The 24,688-nt window shown below is 57.5% G+C and overlaps 1 pseudogene; it reads left to right on the forward strand.

The window, feature by feature from the left end:
* The first annotated feature begins 6,143 nt into the window (after window positions 1-6,143).
* On the forward strand, window positions 6,144-22,877 carry LOC106826196 (P2X purinoceptor 6-like; annotated as a pseudogene).
* The last annotated feature ends 1,811 nt before the right edge of the window (window positions 22,878-24,688 follow it).

A 24,688-nucleotide genomic window follows, 5' to 3' on the forward strand; every position in this document is an offset into this window, starting at 1 on the left:
GACTGTCCTTTTAACAAGATCCCTGTGGCTGCTGTGAGGACAGTAGGCAGCCAGAGGATCAGTGGGCAGGGGAGGCTGCAGCCTACAGTGGTGGGCGTGTGACAGAGAGGGAGCGAATGGGTCAGGAGGTGGAAGCCCCTGGCCTGAGTGGTGAGACCTAGGGAGGGCCGGGTTTGGGAGGGAGGCCACCCGTTGGTTTGAGACAGGCCGAGTTTGGGATGTGGTGGGGACATGACCACCTCAGGCAAGTCCTCCCTGGTCCCCAAACCCCGGCCGTCCTGGCTCCTTGTCCACGTGGCTCTGGTCCCGCCCACACAAGGGCTGCCCCAGGCTCTCTCTGTCCCTGGGATGTGCTGTATGCTGGGCACAGGCAGACCTCAGACCTGGACTCCGGGGCTGGCTCTGCCGCCTCAGGGCCAGCAGTGGACCTGGCCACTCCCCGGCCCCTCCTCCTAGGCCTCAGTGTCCCTGTCTGTGGGATGGGCCGGCTGGAAGCATCCACCTGTAGGATCTCCTCCAGCTCAAGGCTGCACTCTGTTCTGTGGGGATGGCAGAGCTTCCGGGCAGGGGCCCCTTCCTGTGACCTGCGTAGCTGGCCCCCCTCCTAGGCCAGTCTGTACAGTGAGTGAGCGCACGCCCAGGAGCGAGAGTACACTCAGGAGGGACTCTCTCCCAGGCCTGTGTCCCTGCCCACCTCCTCCTGACCCGGGCTCTCAGGTACCTGGTCAGGAAGATCCACAGAGGCCTGAAGGGCAAGGAAGGGAGACAGTGGGGCCATCCCTGTCCCACAGGTGCTCATCCTCTGGCCACAGGGAGACTGGTACTCCCACACAAAGCAAGGAGGGGAGCTTGACTGCTCAATGGTTGAGGGACAAAGAGCTACGGGCCCTCTGAGGAGGGGCCACCAGGCAGGAGGACTCTTGACAAAGACAGTGGTGGGATGGAGAGGGGAGGGCGCGCTAGGCAGGGAGAATGGCTTGAGCAAAGGCGCGGAGGTGGAATGAACTCATGTCTCATGGGGGAGGAAGACACTGTGGATGGGGCCTCAGAGCCCAGGCTGGAGCCAGTCGCTCCACCAGCGCCCCGTCCTGGAGCAGGCCTTGCTGGTCCTCTGCCTGAGCGCTCCCCTCCAGGGACTCTGGCCATCCCTTGACTCTTCCGTGTCACCCCTGTGCAGCTGCTACCTGCCATCCACTGGATTCTGTGTTTTCTGGAATCCCACGTCTGCCCATGGAGCTACCAGGGACAGCCTTGGGCAGGGGCTGGAAGGGAGGATGCCTCACCCCACCCCCTTCCCAGGTCACCGTGAACTAGTGGCACCAACAGGGAAATGAGGAAGGCACCCACCTCCTGTAGGGGATTGAATGGTGAATCCCCCAAAGGATATGTACCCCCGGAACCTGTGAACCTTTGTTGGAAAAAGACTCTTTACAGATGTAATTGCCAAGGATTTCAAGGTGAGAGCATCCTGAAGCACCCAGGCTTCCCTAAACCCAGTGACACGTGCCCTTATAAGAGGAGGAGAGACACAGATGCAAAGCAGAAGACACAGAGAAGCCCTGTGATGATGGAGGCAGAGCCTGGAGTGGGGCAGCCATGTCACAAGGGACCCCTGGAGCCAGCAGATGCTGGAAGAGGCAGGAAGGCCCTAGAAGCACAGAGGGAACCCAGCCTGCTGATGCCGTGATTTCAGACTGCCAGCCCAGGATGGGGCCCAAGCCACAGCCCACCCCACCATCTGGGCTCCTTGGACCCACCTTGGTCCCTCTGCCCGATGGTGGTGTTCTGAGTGGCCAGGTCAGCTCAGGATGCTGGGGTGTCAGTGATGAAGTAAGAGACTTGGGGGCAAGTGGGTGGGAGTCAAGGTTTGAGCAGATAGGTGGGGGATGGAGGGCCGCCCTTGAACTGGGGCAGGAGGCGGAGGTGCTGGCCTTCCTCCCGGGGCCTGAGATCATTGTCCTTCCTGTGAGTGGATTCACCTGGAACCTCCACGCTTCTGGATGTCATTCCACGTCCTCACGCTTCTCTCCATGGGCCCCATCATGGGGGCCCAGATCCAGTGAGTCAGAGGGTCTCTCCTTAGACACTAAGGCCACACATCTGAGGCCAGGCCTGTGAGCCCACGGTGGGGGTGAGGCAGAGACCCCAGATTTACAAGGTGGGCAAAGAAAGGTGGGTGTCTTGGCAACACGGGAGGGGCCTTCCTCCCAGCACATTCCACAGGTTGTAGGTCCAAGGTCCCATCTGGGGTCCGCCCAGGCCATGTTCCTCATGGCCACACTTCTCATAGAAGGTCCCGCACTGAGGCTGGGGTGTCTGCAGTACTGGGGGCCATGGAAGATGACACAGAGGAAGATGGGCCTGCACAGCCAGTGGGGGCTGGATTGTTGAGGTCAGCCAGGTGACACCCCACCTGCCTTTCCACCCCGGGGAGCCCCAGTCCTCAGGAAGGAACAGCCCTCTGGGCTTGGCCTCCTGCCCACGAACTGAAAGTCTCCCGTGACCCCACTGCCCCAGTTGCCACAGGTCCCCTTTTCCTCTGTGCAGATTAAGAGAATCTGGAACCTTCTCCCCCACCCCAACTCCATCATCTGGGGACTCCAAGAATCCCAACTAAAGACTCCAGGCTGTGTGTCCCGTGTTAACTGCCCAGGTCTGGCCGTGTGAGGGAGGGGAGGGGACACGGCCCTCATTGCCCGGTCATCCTGAGTCTGCAGGAGTTCCTGAACAGCAGCTTAATTCCAGTGAGTCCGCCCCACCTGGAGGACAGAGCTGTCCTCCTGACGCCAAGTCCAGCGGGGACGCCGTCTCCTGCTCCATGTGCTTCCTCCCGGGGATGCCTGGAGGCGGGAGACGGGCCTGTGCAGAGCTCCTGCAGTCTCCCACTGCCCTTGGCTCCCTTCTCCGACCCCCAAGCCCTGCGCTTGGCCGTGGCCTCTGCAAGGGCAGCCCAGGCCCTTGTCCTCATGGACCCATGGCCCAGCCAGGAGGCCCGGGGCCTGGGGACGAGTGCTCAGAGCAGGCGGCATGGGGCTGAGGGTGGCTCTGGATGTGACCTCGTCCCTCTGGGGCAGGGAGGGAAGGTGCCGGCCTGTCCCCATGGTGGCACAAAGCTCCCACTGTGGGACCGCTGGCCTGGCCAAGCTGCAGTGGCAGGCTCTGCACCTGCCTGAGGAGGCGAGGTGCTGGAACTCCTGGTGTAGGCCCTCTGCCCCACTCTGATGCTGCTGGCAGGGAGGCGGGGCCACCCGGTAGTGGGGGGAGCGCTCATCTGAGCCCTGGTGTGGACCTCAGGTGGCCGGCACCCAGGGAGATCTACGCCACCTCCCCCTCCTCACCCCACAGGCCCACAGGTCCCTCCCCTGGGACATCGGTAGGAAACACAGTAGACTGGGAGGACGCACACTGACCCTGGGGGCTTTTGTTTTCTTCTTTCTGTTCCTCTGTTCTTCCCAACGTTTCTGTAACGAGCACTCATCACAGACTGAAAATGCCAGCAGCAGCCTCCTTTTATTCACCAGTTCTTCTCTAGTGTGTGAGGGATCATGGCACATGTCACACACTTAGACCAGAAAGACGTCAGGTGAGAAGGAAAAGCCCCTCTGTGTTCCTGCAGCCCCACCAAGATGGGAGCACATCCACGGCTGCCTGATGGACTTTTCAGGAAGCCCTGGATGAGGCATTATTATAACTCCATGTGACAGGGGAGGAGACAGAGGCAGACAGAGGTAAGTGACTTGAACTTTGTCATACAGAGTGGTGGAGCAGAGCTCATGGGTGGGTGGTGGAGCCTGTACATGGACCACTCAGGTGAGGTGTGGGAGGGGAGTTGGGGGCATCCTCAGGAGAGACCAGGGAAGGGTCCCCCACAGCAGAGGCATCAGGGGCTCTCCTTCTCCCATACCCTCTTCCTTGTCCCCCTCCTGCCTCCCCTGGGACAGACAGGTGACGAGGTTGGCACCACTGGGAGAGCAGCTGCTGGCCGAGGGGAAGGCATGGTGGGGGCTCAGGCTGCAGTGGACCAAGGTGTCCGGGTGAGGGGGTGATGGCGCTGCTGTTGCAGCCGCCACTCTCAAAGCCTCCATCCTCTGAGGAAGGTGGGAGACACAGAGGACACACACGGGGGCTGGGCTCAGAAGGAGCAGCAGGAGCAAGGGAGGAAGACCTGGGGTCCTGCTGAGGTGGCCTGGGTCGGTGATGGATGCCCAGGTGGGCATGATCCCTGGGTGGGCATAATATCTGGGTGGGCGTGAGACCATACAGGTGTGATACCCAGGTGGGCATGAGAGTCAGCAGGCCTGATTCCTGAGGGGGAATGCCGCCAGGCAGGGTTGATACCCGGGTGAGCATGTACACAGGCAGGCGTGTTAGCAAGCGGCCATGACACATGGGGGTCATAATCCTCAGCAGGTATGATACTCGGGCAGGCACATTAGCAGGTGGTGGCTGAACACGTGGACACAGTGCACTTCTGGGCAGTCCCGGGCTGTGCAGACACTGCAGGAGGCAGTGGCCAGGAGGGCCACACACAGGGCAAATCTGATGACCTGGGCGAGTGTGTGTGCATCTTGCCCACTGCCTCACACTGATGGACAGGACCAATCCCCAAACCTAACGGGAACTTGAAGACTGTCCAGTCCAAGCCCTTCACCCTAGAGGAAAGTGAGTGAGCCTCAGCGAGGCGAGGTGCAGCACCCAAGGCCACACTCCTGGGCAGTGGGCACCAGGGACTGGGCCACCAGGCTTTATCATGCCAAGTTTCTTCCATCTGCCCTGGAGTAGAGGAGGTCAGGGGCACACAGAAGAAGCCAGCGGGAACCCCCAGGGCCAGCACCTGCCCCAACTCCCCCAGCGGCAACTGTGGGGGAGACCCTTGAAGAGAGGGCACGGTCAACCTCCTGTTGGGTTATCATCCTGCCCCCACTGAACCCCCTGGGGCATGAGCTGATGGCAGCTGAGCAGACGAGGTGCTGGGGTCTCACCATTTGACATGCATCCTGCTTGCAGGCCAAGGAGGGAAAGCCGCCCTTCTCCAAACCTGCTGGGAGGGTCTCAGCACTTGGCTGTGCACCTGCCATGGATGGAACTGTGCCCCTCAAGTTCATGAGTGGAAGCCGTAACCCCAGCATGACTGTATCTGGAGACAGGGTCTTTAATTGAGGCTAAATGAAGTCGTAAGGGTGGTCCTAACCCAGCAGGATTGTGGCCTTGTAAAAGGGAGAAAGATCTGCCTCCACCACTGAGGACATGGTGAGATGGTGGCCACCTGCAAGCCAGGAAGAGAATCTTTCCAGCAACGGACCTTTCTGACCCTGACCTTGGACTTCCAGCCTCCAGAACTGTGAAAAATAAACACCTGTTTTTGAAGCTCCCAATGCCTGGTGTTCGTTACAGCAGCCCCAGCTGACCAAGAGAGGATCTGACCCCGGGGCTGCATCACCAGGTCTCTGGAAGGTTCCAGCACGAATCCCAGGCCTGGCAGGATGTGGATCCACATGCAGATTCTCTGCCCCTGTCCCTGGGAGGGGGCAGTCGGTGAGAGACCCTCAGTGGAGAGCTGAGCTGAAGGGTCTGGCTAGACCACAAAGTTCATCAGAAACAGAGAACCTGGCAGAGGGCCAGACCTCAAAACAGGAAAGAACCGGGTTGCCTTGCGACAGCCAGGCCCAAGTCACCAACCTGAAGTCTCCTGAACAGCAGGGCGCTGGAGAAACCTCAGGTTCCTGGCAGGGGCGGGGATCTGGGGAGAGGGCAGGTGAGTGGTGGTGGGCTGCACCTTTCAGCCAGGAGAAAGAGAGCTGAGCCACAGACCCACAGCACTCTGCGGTCTGAGAAAGTGGTGGGGAGGAGATGAGAGCCCCTGGGCACCCTGGCTGGTCTCTGGGGACTTGGGCACCAGCCCCTCTTCTGGCATCCCCTCTGGGATCTGTGGATCCCTGAGTTCTAGAGGCCCGCAGGGTTAGCCCAGGCTACTCTGGTCACGGGTTGGGGTGCAGGGTCAGAGCGGGGGGGGGGCAGGAGTCGGGTATTGAATGTTGGGCCGACCCCCGCAGAGCCCGAGGTGGGCGAGGCCACCCCTGCCTCCCTCTCCCAGGAGCCAACCACGAAGAACCTAGGGTCAGCAGAGGGGAGACGGGGAAGGAATGGCAGCGGGGCTGCAGGGCACGCTGGGGTCAGCACTGACCGCTGGTAGGAAGGGTGAGCGGCCACTTCTGGGGGAACAACAGGAGGGCGTGGACGGCGGTGCCCAGGGCGTCGCCTCGCGCTTACAGAAGGTCCTCAGCACGTTCCGGGGGCGCCAGCGACGCGTGACAGAGCCCGGGACCCAGGATCGGAGTCCCGACCCGGGCAGCTCAGGGCGGCGCTACCAGCCAGACCCTGAGCGGGGCCATGTTCACTCCAGGCCTGCCCTGATCCCTCCCAGCCCGCGGACACGCGTGCACCAGGCCCGCCCCCTCCGCCCTGACCCTGCCCCTTGCTCCCCGTTCTCCGTGGCTCCTGGCGACCTGGCTGCAGCGACAGCCAGAGACCATGAGCTGCGGTGCCACGTGAGTCCGCAGCAGGCGGCTGGTCTAGGGCTGGGTGGAAGAGCTGCTGGGGACAGGCCAACGTCGCCCGGGGGCAGCGGACGCGAGGGGCGGTGCAGGTCCTCGGATGCGGGCGCCTCCATCGGGCACCCCTGCTCCCCACCCACCGCGTCCCCACCCGGGTCCCCGCTGCCCTCGGCCGCGCCAGTAGGCCACGGGCCCTTAGCGTCGTGGGATCCCCACCCTTCGACCCCAGGGTCCAGAACAAGCGGCTGTGGGGGTGGCGGCCGGGTTCTGCCCGGAGCAGGCTCGCAGGGCCGTGGTGAGGGGTGGTCTGGGGCTGCTCTGCTCGCTGGGGGCATCAGGATCCCAGAGGATGTTGCGCACCCTGAATTAATGGAGGAGCCTCTGGCCTTCTCCCAGAAACAACTGGAACCCCTGGTGCCTCTCTAGGGATGCGATGCCACAGGTGGGGGTGGAGGAAGGTGAGGCCTCAGGATGGCAGACCCCTTCCAGCGCTGCCGTCCCCCTCAGTGGGTGGAGTGGGGCACACTTGGAAAGTCTCCGGGCCCTCAAGGAGCCACTCCCCACCCACTCCCCACCATCCAGACGATGGTGCCCCCTGGACCCGGCTTCTCTGTGCCCTGCTCCCCGTGAAATTCCCTGAGGAGGAAAAATTAAAGCAAAAAATTCTCCTGGAGGAGAAACCTTGAGTCTAATGAGCATTTTGGCTTCTCGCTGAGAAATCCTTTACCGCATTCTGCCGGGCCAGCAGTGATGGAGGGAGAGAAGGTGCCCAGGGTTTGGGCAGGGGGATTCGGGGAGATCAGTGAGCAGGGGAGGGGGCAGCCCACCTTGGTGGAGGCCCCTCTGCACAGCTTGTTGGCTTCCTCTCAGACCAGCAAGGGGGCATTTAACCCATCTGGGTCAGACCCCCTGGAGGGGAGACAGATTGTGCCTCTGCTGATGCCCTGGACCCCCACCCTATTGCTGGGTTCTCTGAAGCTTGGACCCTGACTGCTGGTCTGTGTTGCCTGCCGGCCCACCCAGTGCATGGCCTCTACTGTGAAGGTGCTGGCTCAGGCCAGGCCCTCAGGTGCCTGCATGGCCTGACCAGCCCTCTGCTGCCCCCTGCGGCCATGCAGAGGAGGCTGTGCAGAGGAGGCTGTGCATCCTGACCTGGCTGTCCCAGGACTCTGCAGTGGCTGAAGATGGACTTAATGGCCAGGTTCTAGGTGGGGCTCAAGGTCATTCCCTAGCCGCTGGCCTGTGCTGAGGGGCCTGACTCCTGCCCCAGGTGAGATGTCTACCCTTGCTGCTGGCCGCATGCCCTGCTCACAGCCTGACCCCATTCCAGGCCTCAGCACCCACCCAGAAGCTGAGGAGAAATACACAGTGCCCCTCTAAACAGCGGGGCACCCAGGGCTCCAGCCCCATGGGGCCAAGAAGCCTTGGTTTACCATCTAGAGCATGTGACACATGCCCCTCTAGCAGCTTTTGTCACACTTGTCACTCACAGGCACTGAGCTAGTTCTGGATTGTGTGATGGGGCCAGCGCGATGACCCACCGTGGCCTTAAGAACACTTCCTCAGACTCACACACTCACAAGAGGCACACAGGTCTTTGTGCTCCCGCAGGTGGCACCCAGGTGGTACCAGATGGGTATGGGGAGAAAAGAGGTCCCCTGGTCACTGCAGGTCACACTTGTGGGTGATAGAGGGTGAGCTGTTATCCTGCCTGTGTGCACTGGTATGCCCAATGTACACAATGGACACACAGACCCCTGTTCTCAGATGTCTACATCAGGGACACTGTGGACGTGCCACGTGCCTCCTCGGGACTCATCGCTCTCTCTCCCCAATGGTCTGGTCTCTACTCTGCCTCCATGGGTGCTTCGGGTACTTCTTCTTGGCACTTCCTGGTATGTGACTCTGGGTCCCACAGCCATCATGTCCCTCCTGATTTCCTCCTATGCCTTCCATGAGCCTGCCTGTGCTGTGCTGCTGACCTTCCTGTGGGGCTGTGTGCAGTGAGCCCTGGGGCTCCTGCTCTCGGGTGAGACCCTTGGGCTTTCCTCCCAGGTGGGGGCTGTGGTTCTGCTCTTCCTGGGGCCCCTAGGCACCTGCCTCTGGAGGCTGCCCCTGCCCTCAGCATTTCCTTCTTTGCATTCCAACAGCTGTCCCTGTGTGTGGGGGGGGGGGGTGGGAGGTGGAGGTGCCCTCATCTCTCAGCCCTGCCCTATTCTGCTGAGAGGCCAGGACACTTGGAGACGTGCCTAGGGCCTCAGACCCCAGCCTCCCTTTCCTGCTCTCCAAAGCAGCCCAAACCACCAGCCATTAGCCCCAATCCCACCCACAGCCTGTCTCCCAGCCCATGTCCAGCCATGTCCTCTGGGACAGGGCAGAGCCGTGACCACTCAGTATTTCCTCTTGGCTGGCCGGGGTCCCTGCTGGACGTCATCTCCTGCCCCATCAGTCATTAAAGTTCTCACCTCCGCTGCTACCATCACCATCGGCTTCGGGCAGATCAGGGTGGGCTCGCTGTTGGCACCAGGGCACCTGCTGGGTAAGGGACCAAGCCCGGGTCCTGGTATGTGTGGGCCAGTCAATATCCTGCTGTTCCAGAGGTCGAAGCACACGGTGCTTGCGTGGGTTTCTATGAATAAAATGGCCACTGAGGGAGATGTTGGGGGAGGGTCAGATTCTACCACAGGTCATTTGGAGACCGGTGATGACAGCCCTGCTCTGGGTGGAGGCTCCCCCCAGTGTGCTTGGTTCCCTTGCTGAGTGGTTCTGTTCCGCTGCCTCTGCTGCACACTCAGCCAGCAGCCATCACAGGCCCCGAGCATCCTGCCAAACTTCCACAAGCAAACGATTCCCCCACACTCGTTTAGCTAGATGATTCATTTTATGTTTCTTTCCAATTTCTGTTGACTGTGTGTCAAATGCCCTGCTTCTTTATGTTTCTGTTTAAACCTCTACAAGAAGCACTAGATCAGTGATCATCGGATGTCCAAGGCTGTCATTGGTTCTCCTTTCCTTGGGTCTGACGTTCCTGGGGGGCAGGAGCTGTCTTGCTCCCAACCATGACCACCCAGCGCTGTGCTTGGTACAAAGCAGGTCAGCGCTCAGGTGGGTGTGCAGAGTGGACCTGAGCTGTATTGTAATAATGACGCCATGGGGCCCCTGCGTCATGACCTGATGTCCCCACTGGGACTTCTCCAAGGCCTGGTCCACATGGCCAGGCTCTGCCCCAGGCTGGCCTGTGACAGTCTTCCCTGACGGCAGGCAGTGAGCAGATCAAGGCCAGGAGGAGACGTGTGTGTAAGAATGAAGCAGCTGACATGTCTTCCCTCTCGCTCTGGGCTGGGGCTGGATTCACACTTATCCTGTGCTCATTTCTCACCACACCCCTGGGTGCAGGCTTCTCATCATCTCCATTTAGGGAGGAGGGAACCCCTTAGAAAGGTGGGGTGAGTGCGATTTGTATATTATGTGCACACACATATCAGGGGAAGCTTGGCAACTGCTGTTTCCTGGGAAGGCCTGTCCTTTTTCTGGAAATGACATCCTTCCTTTTTAGCGTCAAGGATTCTCCTTGATACGATCATAGTGGGGATAGAGGGAGCTTCTTTATGTTTTTGTGCTTGGTGACCCTAGGCTTCCAAAGTCATTGAACCTTGGCTGTGTCATGACTGCACTTGGAGATCCCCTTGGCTGGGGGGGTGGGTTCCTCCTGACCTGCCAGGACGGAGGAGAGGAGGGGGAAGTTGGAGGTGTCACTTGGCCACGTAGCCAGGACTTCTAAGGCACAGTACCTTAGGTTCCTTTGCCCTGGTGAGCAGTGTGTGCCCAGGGAAGCATGTTGTACACGGTGATGGTCACATCATGGGAAGGGGGACAAGGTTTGGTACAAAGAACAGGTGCACAGCTTTTTAACAAATCCAAAATGTCTTTTTATTTGTATTTCATCACTCGTGGAGGGTAAATTAAACCCTGATGGATTTTAATAGACACGCGCCCTGCACCATCACTTCAAAGTACTGAATTTCCCATGATCCTCGTTTCTCTGCCTGTTGGCCGTGCTGACCCGCATTTGTGTCTGTTGTCTGATAGAGCGTTTAGGGTTGGATTCAGGGTCAACAACGAGCCCTTTACAAATGCTGTGGATTCTTTTCAGTTGTCTCCTAAGGCATCTGTCACGTCTGGAATCCACTCCAACAACGAGGAGGAGCATCCCTTCAGTGCCTATGAAATGGAATATTCAGGAATTTTTAGTTTTAAAACTGGGAATCTGGAAGATTCAGTTCTTAATGATTGCACAATATTTATTTCTTAATATTTTGGTTTTTCACAAACTGATACTTTTGAAAAAGATAGTTAATTGTCCTCTTTGACTTCTGAGGTCATCCCTGGGGGTGGAGTAGTGACGGATGTGAGTCCACCTTCACATTCAGGGTGCAGATCTGTGTGACCCGAACTCTGACATTCTCTCCATTTGACGACTTCCCCGTATCCCCTCCCCCTGAGTGATAATGATTCTTTCCAGATATTTGTGAATATGTGTTTTTAAACCTTTGGTGCCTTTTTCTAAAAATTAAAACATGGAAATCCTTGTGAATATTTCAGGATTACCTGGTATCTCGAACGTTAACTAATAGAATTCCTCTAATTTTCGTTGCCCTAGTTCAGATCCTTTAAGGTGAGTGAATGAGATTCTGTGCTCCCTTCTAGGGGTTACATTCTGTGTTGATGATGCACAATGCTGTCTTTTATTCATTTTAACAGCTTTAGTGAGATATGGTTCACATACAAGTCACACTTGAAGGCATGAAATTCATGGTTTTTTCGTATGTTCACAGAATTGTGCAACATCAGCACAGTGGATTCTGGAAGCTTTCCACCATCCCTCTAAAGAAACACCTTCCTCATTAGGAGACAGTCCCATTTCCCCCAGCCCCTAAGGCCTAGGCAAACACAAATCCACTTTCTATTTCTATAATTGGCCCATGTGGCACATTTCTTATGAATGGAATCACACAGTGTGTGACCTTCTGTGTCTGGCTCCTTTCCCTCAGTGTAGTGGTTTCACGGTCCATCCGTGTCATGGCGTGTGTCAGCCCCTCATTGCTTTGATTGCTGAAGAATATCCATTGTATGACAGTAGCATGATGTATTTCTCCTTTCCTCAGGGGAGGGACATTTGGGTTGTGTCCACTTTGTGGCTCTTATGACTATGGCTGCTGTGAACATTCCTGCACAAGTTTCTGCATGGACATCTGCTTTCATTTCTTTTGGGTGCACACCTGGGAGTGGAACTGCTGGGTAAGATGGTCACTCTCTGTGTCCCTGTTTGGATGCCCGGAGGGCTTTCACCAAAGCGCCTGCACCGTTTCCCGCTCCTGCAGCAGCGTGTGAGGGTCCCAGTTCCTCCACATCCTCACCCACACTCACCGTCTGTCTTTGATTCTAGCCACGCTGTGGGTGTGAAATGGCTTCTCTCTGTGGCCTTGATTGGTACTTCTCTGATGGCTGACGATGTTGGGCATTTTCATGTGCTCAATGGCCATTTGTGTATCTTCCTTGGAGAAATGTCTGTTCAGAGCATGGGCCCATGTTTAAATTGGGTTTTCTTTTCATAACTGAGTTGTCACAGTCCTTTATATATTCTAGGTATGTTTCTTACCAGGTATATCAGTTGCAAATTTTTCTCTATATTGTGGATTGTCTTTTCACATTCTTAGTGGTGTACTTTGAATCCCAAAAGTTTTGCATTTTAGCGATGTCTAATTTATGTGTAATAGAGTCTTACTAGATGGAAATGATTCAGACATTAACTCACATCCTCATCAGTATTTTGGTTATCTGAGTTAAAAGCCTGCTGTTAAAGGGTCACGGAAAGATTTGAATTAGTTCATTTCAAGATTCGCTATAGATCCAAAGGAACTCATCAGGGAAGGTATCAAATGTCAAATATTTCTTTATTATCCTTTTGATGCTCATGGGATCAGTAATCATAGCCCCTCTCTCATTTCTGAGATTAGGAATTTGTGTTTCTCTCTTTTTTTCTCAGCCTGGCTAAAGGTTTATCTACTTTTTAAAATCTTTTTTAAGAACTAGTCTTGGTTTATCGATTACTCTATGCATTTCCAGTTTCAGTGTCATGAATTCCTGCTGTAATTTTTTAAATTTCCTTTCTTCTGTTTCCTTTAGGCTTCCTTTGTTCTTATTTCTGTAGATTATTGTCTCAGATGGTTTTTTCTAATGTGCATTCACTGCTATAAATTTCCCTGCAGGTTCTGCTTTCACTGCATTCCTCACATTTTGACAAGTTGTATATTCATTTTCAGTTGGAAAATTCTTGCAATTTCTCTTGATGCTTCTTTTTTTGATCCATGTGTTGTTTAATCTGCAAATATTTTGTGATTTTCCAGTTATCTTTCTATTTTTGTTTCCTACTTCAAAGTCCTTTTTGGTCTGAGAGCATGCTTTGTCTGATTTCTATTGTTTTAAATTTGTTGAAGTGTGATTTTTTTTTTTTTTTACCTGCAATGTGTTCTATCCAGTGATTTGTGTGAGCTTTGGAGCCCGGGTGCTCTGCTGTGTTGGGTGCGGTGTTTTATGCATGTCACTGAGCTCCAGTAGATGGGTGGCACCATCCAGTCCGTCCTTCCTGAGGTTCTGCCTGCTGCGTCTGTCAGTCACTGAAAGAGCGGTGTTTAGTGCTGTCATGGGGATTTGTCTGGTTCTGTGTCCATCCACTGTGATAGTGGATTAGTTTTAAGAGTTTTTCCTCATATATTTTGATGTTCTGTTGTTAGAGGTGTGTATGTTAAGGACTGTCATGTCTTCTTGAGAAGTGACCCCTTTCACATCATGGAATGCCTGCTTGTCCTTGAGAATTTCCCTTGTTCTGAAATTGGCTTTGTCTGGAATGAACACAGCTCCTCTAGCTTTCCTTGGATGTGTGTTAGCCTGACTTAATCTTATTCTGTCCCTTTACTCCTAACCCAGCTGTGTCTTTATAATTAAAGTGGGTTTCTTGTGGACAGCATGTAGTTCGTTCTTATTTTTTAAAATTAGTCTGAAATCTGTCTCTTACCGGCCACATTTAGACCATTCTTATTTAAAGTGATTATTAATATAGTTGGATTAATATCTACTATATTTGTAACTGGTTCTATCTGTTGCTTTTGATCTTTCCTTTTTTGTCTTGCACTTTTTAAATTATTTTTTGCCTTCTCTGGTTTTAATTGAGCATTTTATATGATTCCACTTTTTCTTTTCTTTTAGCATTTCCATTTTATTTCTTTTGAAATTTTTCAGTGGTTTCTGTAGAGCTTATAATATAAATTTACAAGCAACCTCAGTTCACTTTGCAATGACACTGTTTCTTCATGGTTAGTGCAGGTCCCTATGACAGAGTCCTCCCGATTCCTCCCTCCCATCCCGTATAAAGCGGCTCTCCTACACCTCACTTATCCGTGAACTGTTATCACCCAATGTATTTTTACAATCACTATTTTGAACAAGATGAATCTGTTAGATCAGTTTAGAATAAGAAATGCATAAACTGAACACTTTTATTTTTCCTTCGATTATTCCTTCTCTGAGTTCCATACATCCATTAGCTAAGTTTCTCCTCTTGGTTGGGAAAACTCAGCCCTGATCCCATTTCAGGAAGAGGTGGGACACCCCTCCTTACACTGTTTGGCTGAGCTTTTGCATTTTAACATCATTCTGGAAGCCTATTCTAAGGGCGGAACAACTGATTCTGTCAAGAGCATTTCCAGGAATGCACGGGGCTGGAGGGGCTGCCAGCTGCCCTGAAGGTGTCCCAGGGAGGGATGGCTTTCTGCTGGACTTGGGTCCCCTGTCCCTCAGCCCCAGTCTACCCCTACCTAGAAGCCCCTGAGGTGAGGAGACAGACCTGAACCCCATACCCAGGAACCTGCTGCCTGAAGGTCCCAATCAGAACCTGTGTTCGAACGCCACTCAGCTTCCAGGACCCCTGCAGGATGCCCAGCAGCAGCCGCCACCTCCTCCTGATCTTCCCTCTCCCCGGACCTCTCACAGGGACCCCCATGGCTCTGTCCATTTCACTGTCCCAGGCACTGAGGCTGAGACTGAGTCGCAGGAACCCAGAAGGCCGGGGATGTGGACGGACCCGCCGGCCGCATGGACCAATCGAGTGTGGCTGGCAGCGGACAGGCATCCCCCTCCTTTCCACCGCACTGCAGCCAGTAGAGACACGCTCCCCAAGGCGCTTGCCTGGGGAACCCCGGGCTGTTGGTCGCTGCGGACACTGCCACTGGCCTGCGCTGACCTTCAGCCCCCTCCTGGCCAGGACTCATAAGTCCAGCAGCGCCCGCCTTCCCCGGACTGAGGACTCTGCCTGACTCCAGAGCTGTACTTAGTTACTGCACTTGGGGGTGGGGCAGCTCTGCAGGAGCATCCCACAGGAGGGCCTGGGGGACCTTGCAGAGCCAGCCACCCTCCTCTCTGGAACCAGAGTCACGCTCTCTCTCTGTGGGTCCCAGTTCTCTCTCCTGATCTAGCGTCGCATGTGTGGCTTCCTCCACCAGGAACATCTCTCCCCAGCTTTGCTTGTTGAACTTCAGAATCTGCAGTGTCAGCTCAGAGGGCCCTTCTTCCTGAAGCTTTCCTTGGCCCCTCCTCTGGGCTCTGCCACCCCCATGCCACCCTCTCAAAATACCTATAACACCTGTCATCTCCTCAGCCCCAAGGAAGTGAGGTGAAAGGGCAGTTGAGAGGAGCTCCTCCTGTCTGTGCCCTAAAGCCCAGAAGAAGGAGTGTGGGGAGGAAGGGAGGCCCAGGGCAGCTGGGGGTTGGGACTGAGCCCAGGGCTGGGGTGGGGCTGGACCCTGCCCCGAGTGTCCCTTTAATGCTGCTGGCGTGGCCTAGCCTGGGCCCCTGCTTTGCCTCCTGTTCAGTTGGGGCTGCAGCTGCTGTGCTGACTCCTGCTCCCAGCAGCCAGCAGGAGCTGAGAGCAGGGGCTCCCCAGGGGCTGGGACAGGCTGGGGCTTCTGGATTACAAAACTAAGAAGTAAGAGATGATCAGGAAGTGGCGGGTGGGCGCCCTGCAGAGGCTGCTGCAGCTCGGGGTCCTGGTCTGCGTGGTGGGTGAGAGAATGTCTCCTGGGCCGGTTGGCTGGAGGGACCCTGACTGGTCCTGCTGGGCTGAGGGTTGGGGGTCTGACTCTCCAGGGGCCGGGCTGATAGTGGTGGAGAGGGCATGTTGAAACAGGGAGGGGCAGAAGGAAGGATCTCTGTCTGTCTAGAGGCCAGCAGGGACAAGAATGAGCCTCCTCTTGTGCTTGTGTCCTCCTGTGCGCCCACCTGTCCCCTTTCCTGGGCCTTGTCCCCAGCCCTGTGCTGGGCTCTGGGCACAGAGCAGGATGGCCTTGCCCTGCCCAGGAGGCCCTGGGAGGGCAGGAGGTAATCCCTGACCCCTGTGAGAGCTGCAGCCCTGAGGCCCCTGAGAAAGGCCACCAGCTGTGCTGGGTCAGGGGAGCATTTGAGGAGGAGCTGGTGTGGCCGGGGCAGGGGAGGGGGAGGGCTGGTAAGGGAGGAGGTGGGCAGCTCAGTCTGAGAGCATGGGTCTCGGCTGCGTGGCCTGAATGTCTGGCCTGTGCAGGGTGTTTGGGTGGAAATGAGGCTGGAGAAGAGGCGGGGCCTGAATGCTGTGCTGGGACCTATAGGGTGTGTAGGGGCTGAGTGGGTGGGCTCAGCTCTGCTGCTGGTCACCTATGTGGGGGGCATGCCACACTGCCCATCGCCTCCTCCCCAGGTGGGCCCTCCTCGCCAAAAAAGGCTACCAGGAGCAGGACCTGGACCCCCAGGTTTCCATCATCACCAAACTCAAAGGGGTTCCAGTGACCCAGATAGAGGAACTGGGGAACCAGCTACAGGACGTGACTGACTTCATGAAGCCACCATAGGTGGGTGTCTGGGTGCTGCTGCCAGGGACTGACACCTCTGACCCCACACCTGCCGTGAGTGTTTGCAAGAGGGGCATGTGATCCTGGAGCAGATGCTGGCACTGTCACAGGCCAGGCTCAGGAAGGGCCTGACAGAGGAGTGGCCCTGGACAGGCTCTCGGGGATGAGTAAGAGGTTTCCAGGTGGACAGAGGAACAAGCCAGGAAGCCAGGCCAGAGGGACTGCATTTACAATGGTGCATCTGGAAAAGTGGAGGGTCTGGGGGCTCAAGGCTTGAGCTTGAAGGAGGGGTGGGATCAGGGGGCAGGACCTGGAGCTCCTGAATGCTCCCTCCCTGCCCTGGGCCCTGTGGGCTTGTGCCTCCTCTGCCTGCCCCACGCTGCCTTCCAGCTCCTCTTCCCTCCACCAGATCCTCCACAGTCCCATTTCCTCTGTTCTGCTGATGCCTACACTGTACCCTGGGGACACCTGCCCAGCATAGCTGCCTCTTGGTGCACACCCGCCTCGTCCAAGGAACCCTCTCCATCTCCCAGGGGGGCCTCTTTTCATCCAGTGAGGCCATGACGTCCCCAGAGCCAAAGCTGGACCAGGCTCGACACCTCCCTGCCCCTCCCTGCCATCTATTCCGTCTGTGATGGTTTCCCTGTTGCCCCTGCTGTCCCTGTGGTCATCCTGTGGGCCCCCAGGTGCTCTCTGCCAAGAGGCCAGGCTGAGCTTTCACAGGTGATACCATCAGTCCCTGCCAGCCCTTGCTTGCCACACTTGGAGGCTCCCTTTCCATGATGGTGGCCACCAGGTCCCTGCAGATCCTGACCGCTGCCCCCAGCTGCCCTCTGCCCAGCCCTCCCCTCCGTTCCTGGGTGTGCGTCCCCCACATGTGCAGAGCTGTCATGGGCAGCACATGGTGCCAGCCACCCTTCCCCACAGCCCCTGCCTTTTCCCAGGCAGAGCTCACCACCTGCTCCCCCAGCCCCCCATCATGCGTGCAATGAGGGGTCCACCTCCCCACTAGCCTGGGTGTGTGCCCAGCCCAATTTAGCTCTGGGTCCTCAGTGCCTAGAGCAGGAGGCTCATGCAAAATTCTGGTTGAGTGAATGAGAGTGAATATGAGAAAAAAAATTTGCCTCAAAGAGGGGCACAGGGGCTCAGAAATGTCCAGAAACCCAATCAGCCTCCTGTCTCAGCCTGAACTCGCCTCACTGGAGGCATTTTCCTGGGTCACAGGATTGATGACTCGATGGGACCCCTTCCCTCCCAAATTCAGCTGCCAGCCTCTGGCCTCTCCCATCAAGGAGCCAAGCAGGGCCAACCCTGACCCCTGCCTTCCAGGGAGAGAACGTGCTCTTCTTGGTGACCAATTTCCTTGTGATGCCAGAAGGAGTTCAGGGCAGATGCTCAGAGGTGAGGCTGCCTGGGAGCCTCCCAGCATGTCCCTGTTCCTCCGCCAGCCCTGGGTCACAGCCATGTTCCCCCTTCTCCTTCCCAGGTGCCTGAGGCTCATCATGTGTTGCTGTAGCCCAGGCTCTGAGCTGAGACTTTTCCTGAATCATTTCATTTCATCTCACAAGCACCCTGCCTGGCAGGAATTGCTGCAGGCCCCATTGAAGAGGAGAAGACTGAGGCTCAGCCAGGCTGAGTCACTGACCCAAGGCCTCCAGCCTGTGGGGGATGGGACTCTGCACCCCTGAGCAGTCTGCTTCCAGATCCTTCCACTCTTGTTCTCTGTGAGATGTCCAGGCTCCTCCCCACCCTGGCCCCTCCTCTGGGCACTCTCCAGGTTGTCAGTGTAAACCCCAGAACTGGGCACAATGCTTAGGTAGACTCTGATAGCAAAAGCCAAGCTGGAAGATCACCTCCCCTTCTCTATGCCCAGCCTCTGATAATGTGTCCCAGGGCAGCTTCCCCTTTTGTGGGCAAACACAGCACACTCCTTCTTATGCAGAGCGCAGGGTCACTTATGGTTTCTGACTTTTTTTCATGAGGACTGTGGTCAAGCCAGAGTGCCCCACCCTCTTCTTGCCCATTCATGTGGAAATGCAGACTCTCCCTTGAAATTTCAACTTTTCCTCTCCCCTAAGGCCGTCCCTGGGATCCACTGTCTGTCACAGAAAACAGTTGCTTTCCTCCCCAGCTGTGGATTTTTTCCACTTTTTTTATTGTGATAAAAATCACTTAACATAAAATTTACCATCTTAGCCACTTTCCCGTGCACAGTTCCCCAACTGTGGATTTTGCGTGAACAGTTGGGACCCGGGACACCGCCCTGGAAGCCTGCCTCCACGGTGATGTCTTTCTTTAGATGAGTCCAACACTGAATCGCTTGCTGGGCTGGAGGGTAACTGTGTGGCCCCTGTCCCCTGAGTCCTGGTCTTTGGTCCCACCACAGTGGCTGGGGTGCCACATGTCCCTGGTTGGCCCGTCCACAATGAGGTGAGGCACGTGCACAGAGCATGTGCTGACGTTCAGAAACACACACGACGTCCTTCCCTTTCCAAATGCCCAGAGACGTCTAGTTAATGTTCAGTTTGTAGACTGTCCTGAAATTGTGCTGGGGCCATGGGTCTGCGTTTTCAGGAATCCATGTGATCCTCTTTGCCCCCTTCCAGGCTTCTGGCCCTTCCCTCGAAACTGCCAGGCCTGGGTGATCCACCAGATCCGACAAGCCGGCTTCCTGAGAATAGCGGAGTTCCTGCCAGCTCCTCTCAGGGGCCTGGTCGTCTGGTCCGTCCCAGCACACACACTGTGTCCTTGTGGTGTCACAGCCTCCAGCAAGCATCTGCCAAGCCTCCCCCAGACCAGGCTTGCAAAACTCCACCGTCCTTACCTCATGGAGCTCCTGCACAGACAGCTCAGCCAAGGTGGCCAGTCCTGCGACTGGGGAAGAAGCTGCAGCTGGGAGACCCAGGGAGGCACATCAGGCTACCCGAGGCCTCAGGACCACGCAGGCTGCTGGAGGGAGGTGGATAGGGGCAGAGGTGGGGACCATGCTGGTCATGATGGGGTCTGGTCGGCGGAGATGGTGGACCAGCCAGGGTGGAGAGGAGGGGCAGACTCAGGACATAGGTAGGGACAGCAAGGCAGAGCAGGTGGCCCACACTGTCCCCTGCCCACTTCTCATAGTCCCACCCCCACAAAGTCCCAAGTCTCCTTTGGCTTCTCAGAGTCCCCAGGCCTTCCTGCCACCCTGGTGCTGCATTCTTCCTGCTGCCCCTGAGCCAGGGGCCCTGGACAGCGGCGTCCACCCTCCACCTGGCACAACCATGTCTGTACCAGTGCCCGACGCTTCCTCTCCTGAGTCTGGGACTCCCAGAGAGCTTGCCCCCCCCTCCTGGCTGATGCCCAGAACTCTGTGACCCTGTGCAGGCACTGATGTCCCTGTTTGCAGCAGAACAAGCCAGGAAGGGACTGGCCTGTTGTCCCTTGGCCAGTGTGTGGGGTCCCACTTCCCGACAGGCCCCTCTGAGGAGGGTCCCACCCTTTGTGTGTCACACCCGGCACCTCCACCCTGGCATGAGCTCACCCTCCCAGAGTCCCTCCACCCTCCCTATTCTGTCATCTGAATTGAACCAGAGGAGCTGGGCCTGGAGGAGTCACTTCTGCTCCCCTGGGCACAAAACTTTCAGGAGGGAAGGAGTCTCGCTCTGCCTTGGGAGACAGCGCTGCACCCCTATCTGGCCAGGGTATTGCTCGTCCTCCCCCTCTGAGCACCTCCTTTTATCTGCACCCTCCAGCTTTCCCATGTGCCCCAAACTCAGGGAACCTGGGGGCTAAGCAGGGGAAGGGTGTGTCCCTGGGGACTGCAGGGCTGGGTCACACAGGGGAGCCCTCTCCTGGGCCTGGACAGCTCTGCTCTCTCACTACCTCAACACCCTCCATCCCACTGGGCACCTGCTGGGCTGACAAGGACTGTCCTGAAGGGGAGACAGGGACGCACAGCCATGGTAACTGTGGGCCTGTCTTCCAGCACCTCCACTGGGATGGGGTTCAGGGTGCCGGGCTGGGACACTGGGTGGCTCCTGTGTGCAGGTCCCGTGGTGCCTTTGCGTCTCTTCTTTCTGCCAGCAGCCCCCTGCCCACTCGCTTCCCAGGCCCTGTGGGGATTGGAGGCCTGGATTCTCTCTCATGTTTTCAAGGCATAAAAGCAGGCCAGTGTGTGGTCTTCAATGGGACCCACAGGACCTATGAGATCTGGGGCTGGTGCCCCATGGAGAGTGACACTGTGCCTGTGTAAGTGTCCCCGACATCCAGGGCAGGGTCCCAGGACCAGCAGAGCCTGTCCCTTACCTCCTCCCACCTGCAGGAAGCCCCTGCTGGTCCAGGCTGAGAACTTCACGCTGTTCATCAAAATCACTGTCACCTTCAGCAAGTTCAACTTCTTCAAGTAAGCATGCTGGGTCCTGGCTGGCCCCAGATCCTCCTTGTCCCCTACTGGCCCGACCCCCAGCCCCACCCCCTCTCAGGTCCAATGCCTTCGAGACCTGGGACACCACCTATTTCAAGTGCTGCCACTACATCCCATGCTTCAGCCCCTGCTGTCCTGTGTTCCACATGGGTGATCTGACCACAGCTGGAGAGGTCTTTGAGGACCTGGCTTTGCTGGTGGGTCTGTGGGGGCAGGGCTCTGGGAGGGCTCAGGGAGAGGTTCTCAGGCCCACATGCTGGGGGAGCAGTGATGCACTGTGTGCAGGGTGGTGATGTACCATCCATGTCTGCTGGGATTGTGACCTGGACAGCGGGGGCTCTGTCTTCCGGCCCCACAGCTCCTTCCAGCTGCAGGAGAGGAGCTCCAACTTCAGGTGCTGCCCCACTGCCCACCTGCTGCTCCTCAGCCAGGTCCTCCCCCACCTGTCCTCCTGTGGTGGCCAGGACAGACCACAGCCTGGCCCATCCCTCTGGACGCTCTGCTGTGTGTGTGAGGGGGTCCCAGGGCAGGAGGGGGTCTCTCAGCTCCAGGTGCCCCAGCACAGGCTCCATCCAGCCTCCCTCCTGAGCCCTTTGGCCTCCACCCCATCTGTCCCCACACCCTGCTGCAGAGATCCGGACACTCACCTCTCTCAACGGTGTCCTGAGACGGAGGACCTTCCCCAGGTGACCGCTGTCCTCTTGTAACACTCAGGAAATTTAACATTGGCAGATAGATCTAATATTTAAATTTCCCCAGCTGTGCCAGAAATAGTCCTAAAGCTTTTTATTTTCTTATCAAGGATGCACTCAAGGCTCTTTTGTTGTGTGTATTGTCGTGTCTTTGAGTCTCCTAAGCAGATGTGTCCCATCCTTCTGCCCCCTCATGTCACCTTGTCACCCTCACACAGACATGCACACAGCCACCAGGCCTGGAGGGGACGCTCTGTGATACTGTCCTCTGGGCCCTCCTGCCCTGGCTTCACTGGTCTCCTCAGCCCTGTGCAACCATGTGGGGCTGGACCCACCTATGCCCTGCTCCCCTCCCCTCTGCACTCTCCCTGCCCTGCCTAGAGCTCCTTTCTGAGCCCTGGGAATCCAGCCTGAGGGTCTCCTAGCAGGAAGTCTTCCCTGGTTCCTGGGGGAGAGTGATCGCCCTTCTCAGGACCCCACAGCCACAGGCCTGCCCCACCTCCCCCACCCCCACTGCCCCTGTCTGTTTAGGGATCCTCTGTCCCTGTCCCCTCAGCAGTCAGGGAGCTTCTGAGAGGCAGGTCCCATCTTGCTTGTCCCCTGTGTCCTCAGCAGTGACACAGGGCTGAGACCCAGGACTCAGGCTGGGGGTGGAGTTAGTGGATGAGGAAGATGAGGCCTGTGAGGGCCAGGCCACCCAGGAGTGGGCAGAGCAGCCACTGGACTCTCTCCTGCCCCAGGACAGCTGTTCACTGAGGGGAGGCCTCAGGCGTGGAGGCCCGGAGCCTGCTCAGCTCTACGGGATCCGCTTCGCCATCCTCATCACTGGGCAGGTAGGGGTCAGGCCAGGACAGGTGAGGGCGGGAAGAGAGGAGGGGCTGGAGGGGGTGACAGCCACGGGCAGAGAGGCTCGGCCTAGGTCTCTCTCAGGCAGGAAAGTTCGGGCTTATCCCCACACCCCACATGCTGGGCACTGGAGCGGCTTGGCTGGGGGTGATGAGTCTGGCCATCGTGGCTCCCTCTGGCTGTCAGCAAGCACGTGCCCCCCGAGTGCCTCCCAAGCCCCCTGGCTGATGTTGAGTCTTGGAGTGAGGGCTGGGGAGGAGGCGAATGGCAGTTTGGGGGCCGGGCCGTGGGTCTGCCCTGCCTCTCCCAGATCACCCCCTTCTGTGACCTGCTGCTGTTGTACGTGGATGGAGAAGCCCATTTCTACTGGAGGATCAAGCATGAGGAGAGGGCTGCAGGCCTGCCTGACCGTGGGCTACACTTTGGAGGATGGTGGCTGGAGCCCTGACCTGCTGTCCTCATCTGCAGACAAAGGCCCCAAAGGGAACTGCCAACCCTGAGCAGACAGGCGGCTTCTCCACATCTGGCTGCCCAGGTGCCTTAGAGGGGGCCCAGCACCTGCCCCCACTGCTGCTGCTGGGAGCTGGACGCTGTCAACAGAGTGGGCCTGGCACCCACTTGCTGGCCCATTCCTGAGGCCTGTAGCCTTTCTCTGCTGGTTGGAGGTTGGAGGCTCAAATGACTAGGGGCCCGCACCTTGGGGACTCATGGCTGAAGCCTTGGAAGGCCCAGGGCAGGGGTTGGGGAAGAATTTCACCCTTCTGCTCCCAGGTAGCCTGTCCCTCCCCAGCGCCAGCCTCGGCAGGTGCTGCCTGGGGACCACAGAAGCCAGTTTTGTGTAGAGACTGCAGGGAACAGACGCAGGGCCCCGGTCCAGTGGGGCTCCGGCTGGGGCTGGGGCTGGAGATGCTCTCCTAGTCTCCATTTCCAGTGTTCCCAGCAGCTCCCCGCTCTCCAGCTGTGCACCACACTGGCCGTGGTCGCCTCCGGCCCTGCCTGGCTCCCAGCCCTCCTCCCCCTGCTGGCACCCCCTGACAGGGAGAGGCCCTGCCCTCTCAGCTGTCCCACACTGGGGTCTGTGCAGCCAGAGTCCAAGGCCAGGGAGAAGGCAGCCTGACAAGAGGAGCTGTGGCAGCTGCTCTGTGCTGGGTTCCCAGTGCAGGGCCCCTCCCAGTTCTGGGCCTCATCCATAGAGTGAGGAATGTGGTGGGCAGATGCTCTGACCCCCTAGGACCCCAGACAAGGGCACAGGATTCCTTTGTCCCCTACCTGCTCAGCTGATGAGCACCATCCCCTTCCTGGTGGCAGCCCTCGGCCTGTGGAGGGCTGGGATGGGGACGTGGGTGGAGGGGCTGAGTAGGTGGGCATGGGGTCCTTTGGAATCTTCTATATGTCTCCTTGGTACCCGCAGCACAAGACCCTGCAAGCTGCTCACCGGACTCCTGGGAGCCATGGGGTGGGGAGGCTGTATCCCTGGACACACGTGTCAAAGCTGCCCAAGGTCACACCCAAGAATATGTCTGGGCAGCTGCCCATGCAGCCTAAGCCAACTGCATGAAGCTCACACTCTGAACAAGACCCCAGGTGGAGCCCAGGGGGTGGAGAGAATGTCCCTAAGAGAAGACATAGGGCCCCCAGCAGGTTGGCCTGGTTCTGGCTCTGGAATCCTCCTGGGGGCCTGAGTCCTGCCTGCTGGAGAATTTCCCCATGTCCTGGGCCCATGGTCAGGAGGGCAGGGACAGGGCTGCAGGAGCCAAGCCCTCTCTGGGTCCCAGGGAGGGGCAGGGTTTGTTGTACCTACCCCAGGGAGACAAGAGGCTGCCTCCACATGGGTCCCTGGTGAGCAGGGCCCTGCTGGCAGCTTGCTGGTGGAGGGACACAGGCCAGACTTGGGAGGGGGGCCTGGGGCTCAGGCTGGGCAACATCTGGAATCATCTGGCACCAGGAGCCTCAGCAAAGCCTTGGGATCCCTGCTGCCTCTCACCCCCAGGGCAGTGTCCATGGGAGGCTGGCTCAGAAGGGCCTGAGTGAGAGATCACGGCCCTGAGGCCTGGTTATTGGAGTGGGGTCACATGTCCCTGATTGCCCTTGGGGCCCAGAGAAAGTGATGTTGAGGCTGCAGAGAGTCGAGGAGTAAAACTGCCAAAGCCAGCAGCTTCCTGTGTGGTCCTCACAGGCAAGAACGGGGAGGGGGAGGCAGCTATTGTAGATGGAGCATGGCCTTGGGGAGACCACGGGGGGTGCAGGGTGGGCCTAGGG

This window comes from Equus asinus, chromosome 8, assembly GCF_041296235.1.
Source record: "Equus asinus isolate D_3611 breed Donkey chromosome 8, EquAss-T2T_v2, whole genome shotgun sequence".
Taxonomy (NCBI): domain Eukaryota; kingdom Metazoa; phylum Chordata; class Mammalia; order Perissodactyla; family Equidae; genus Equus; species Equus asinus.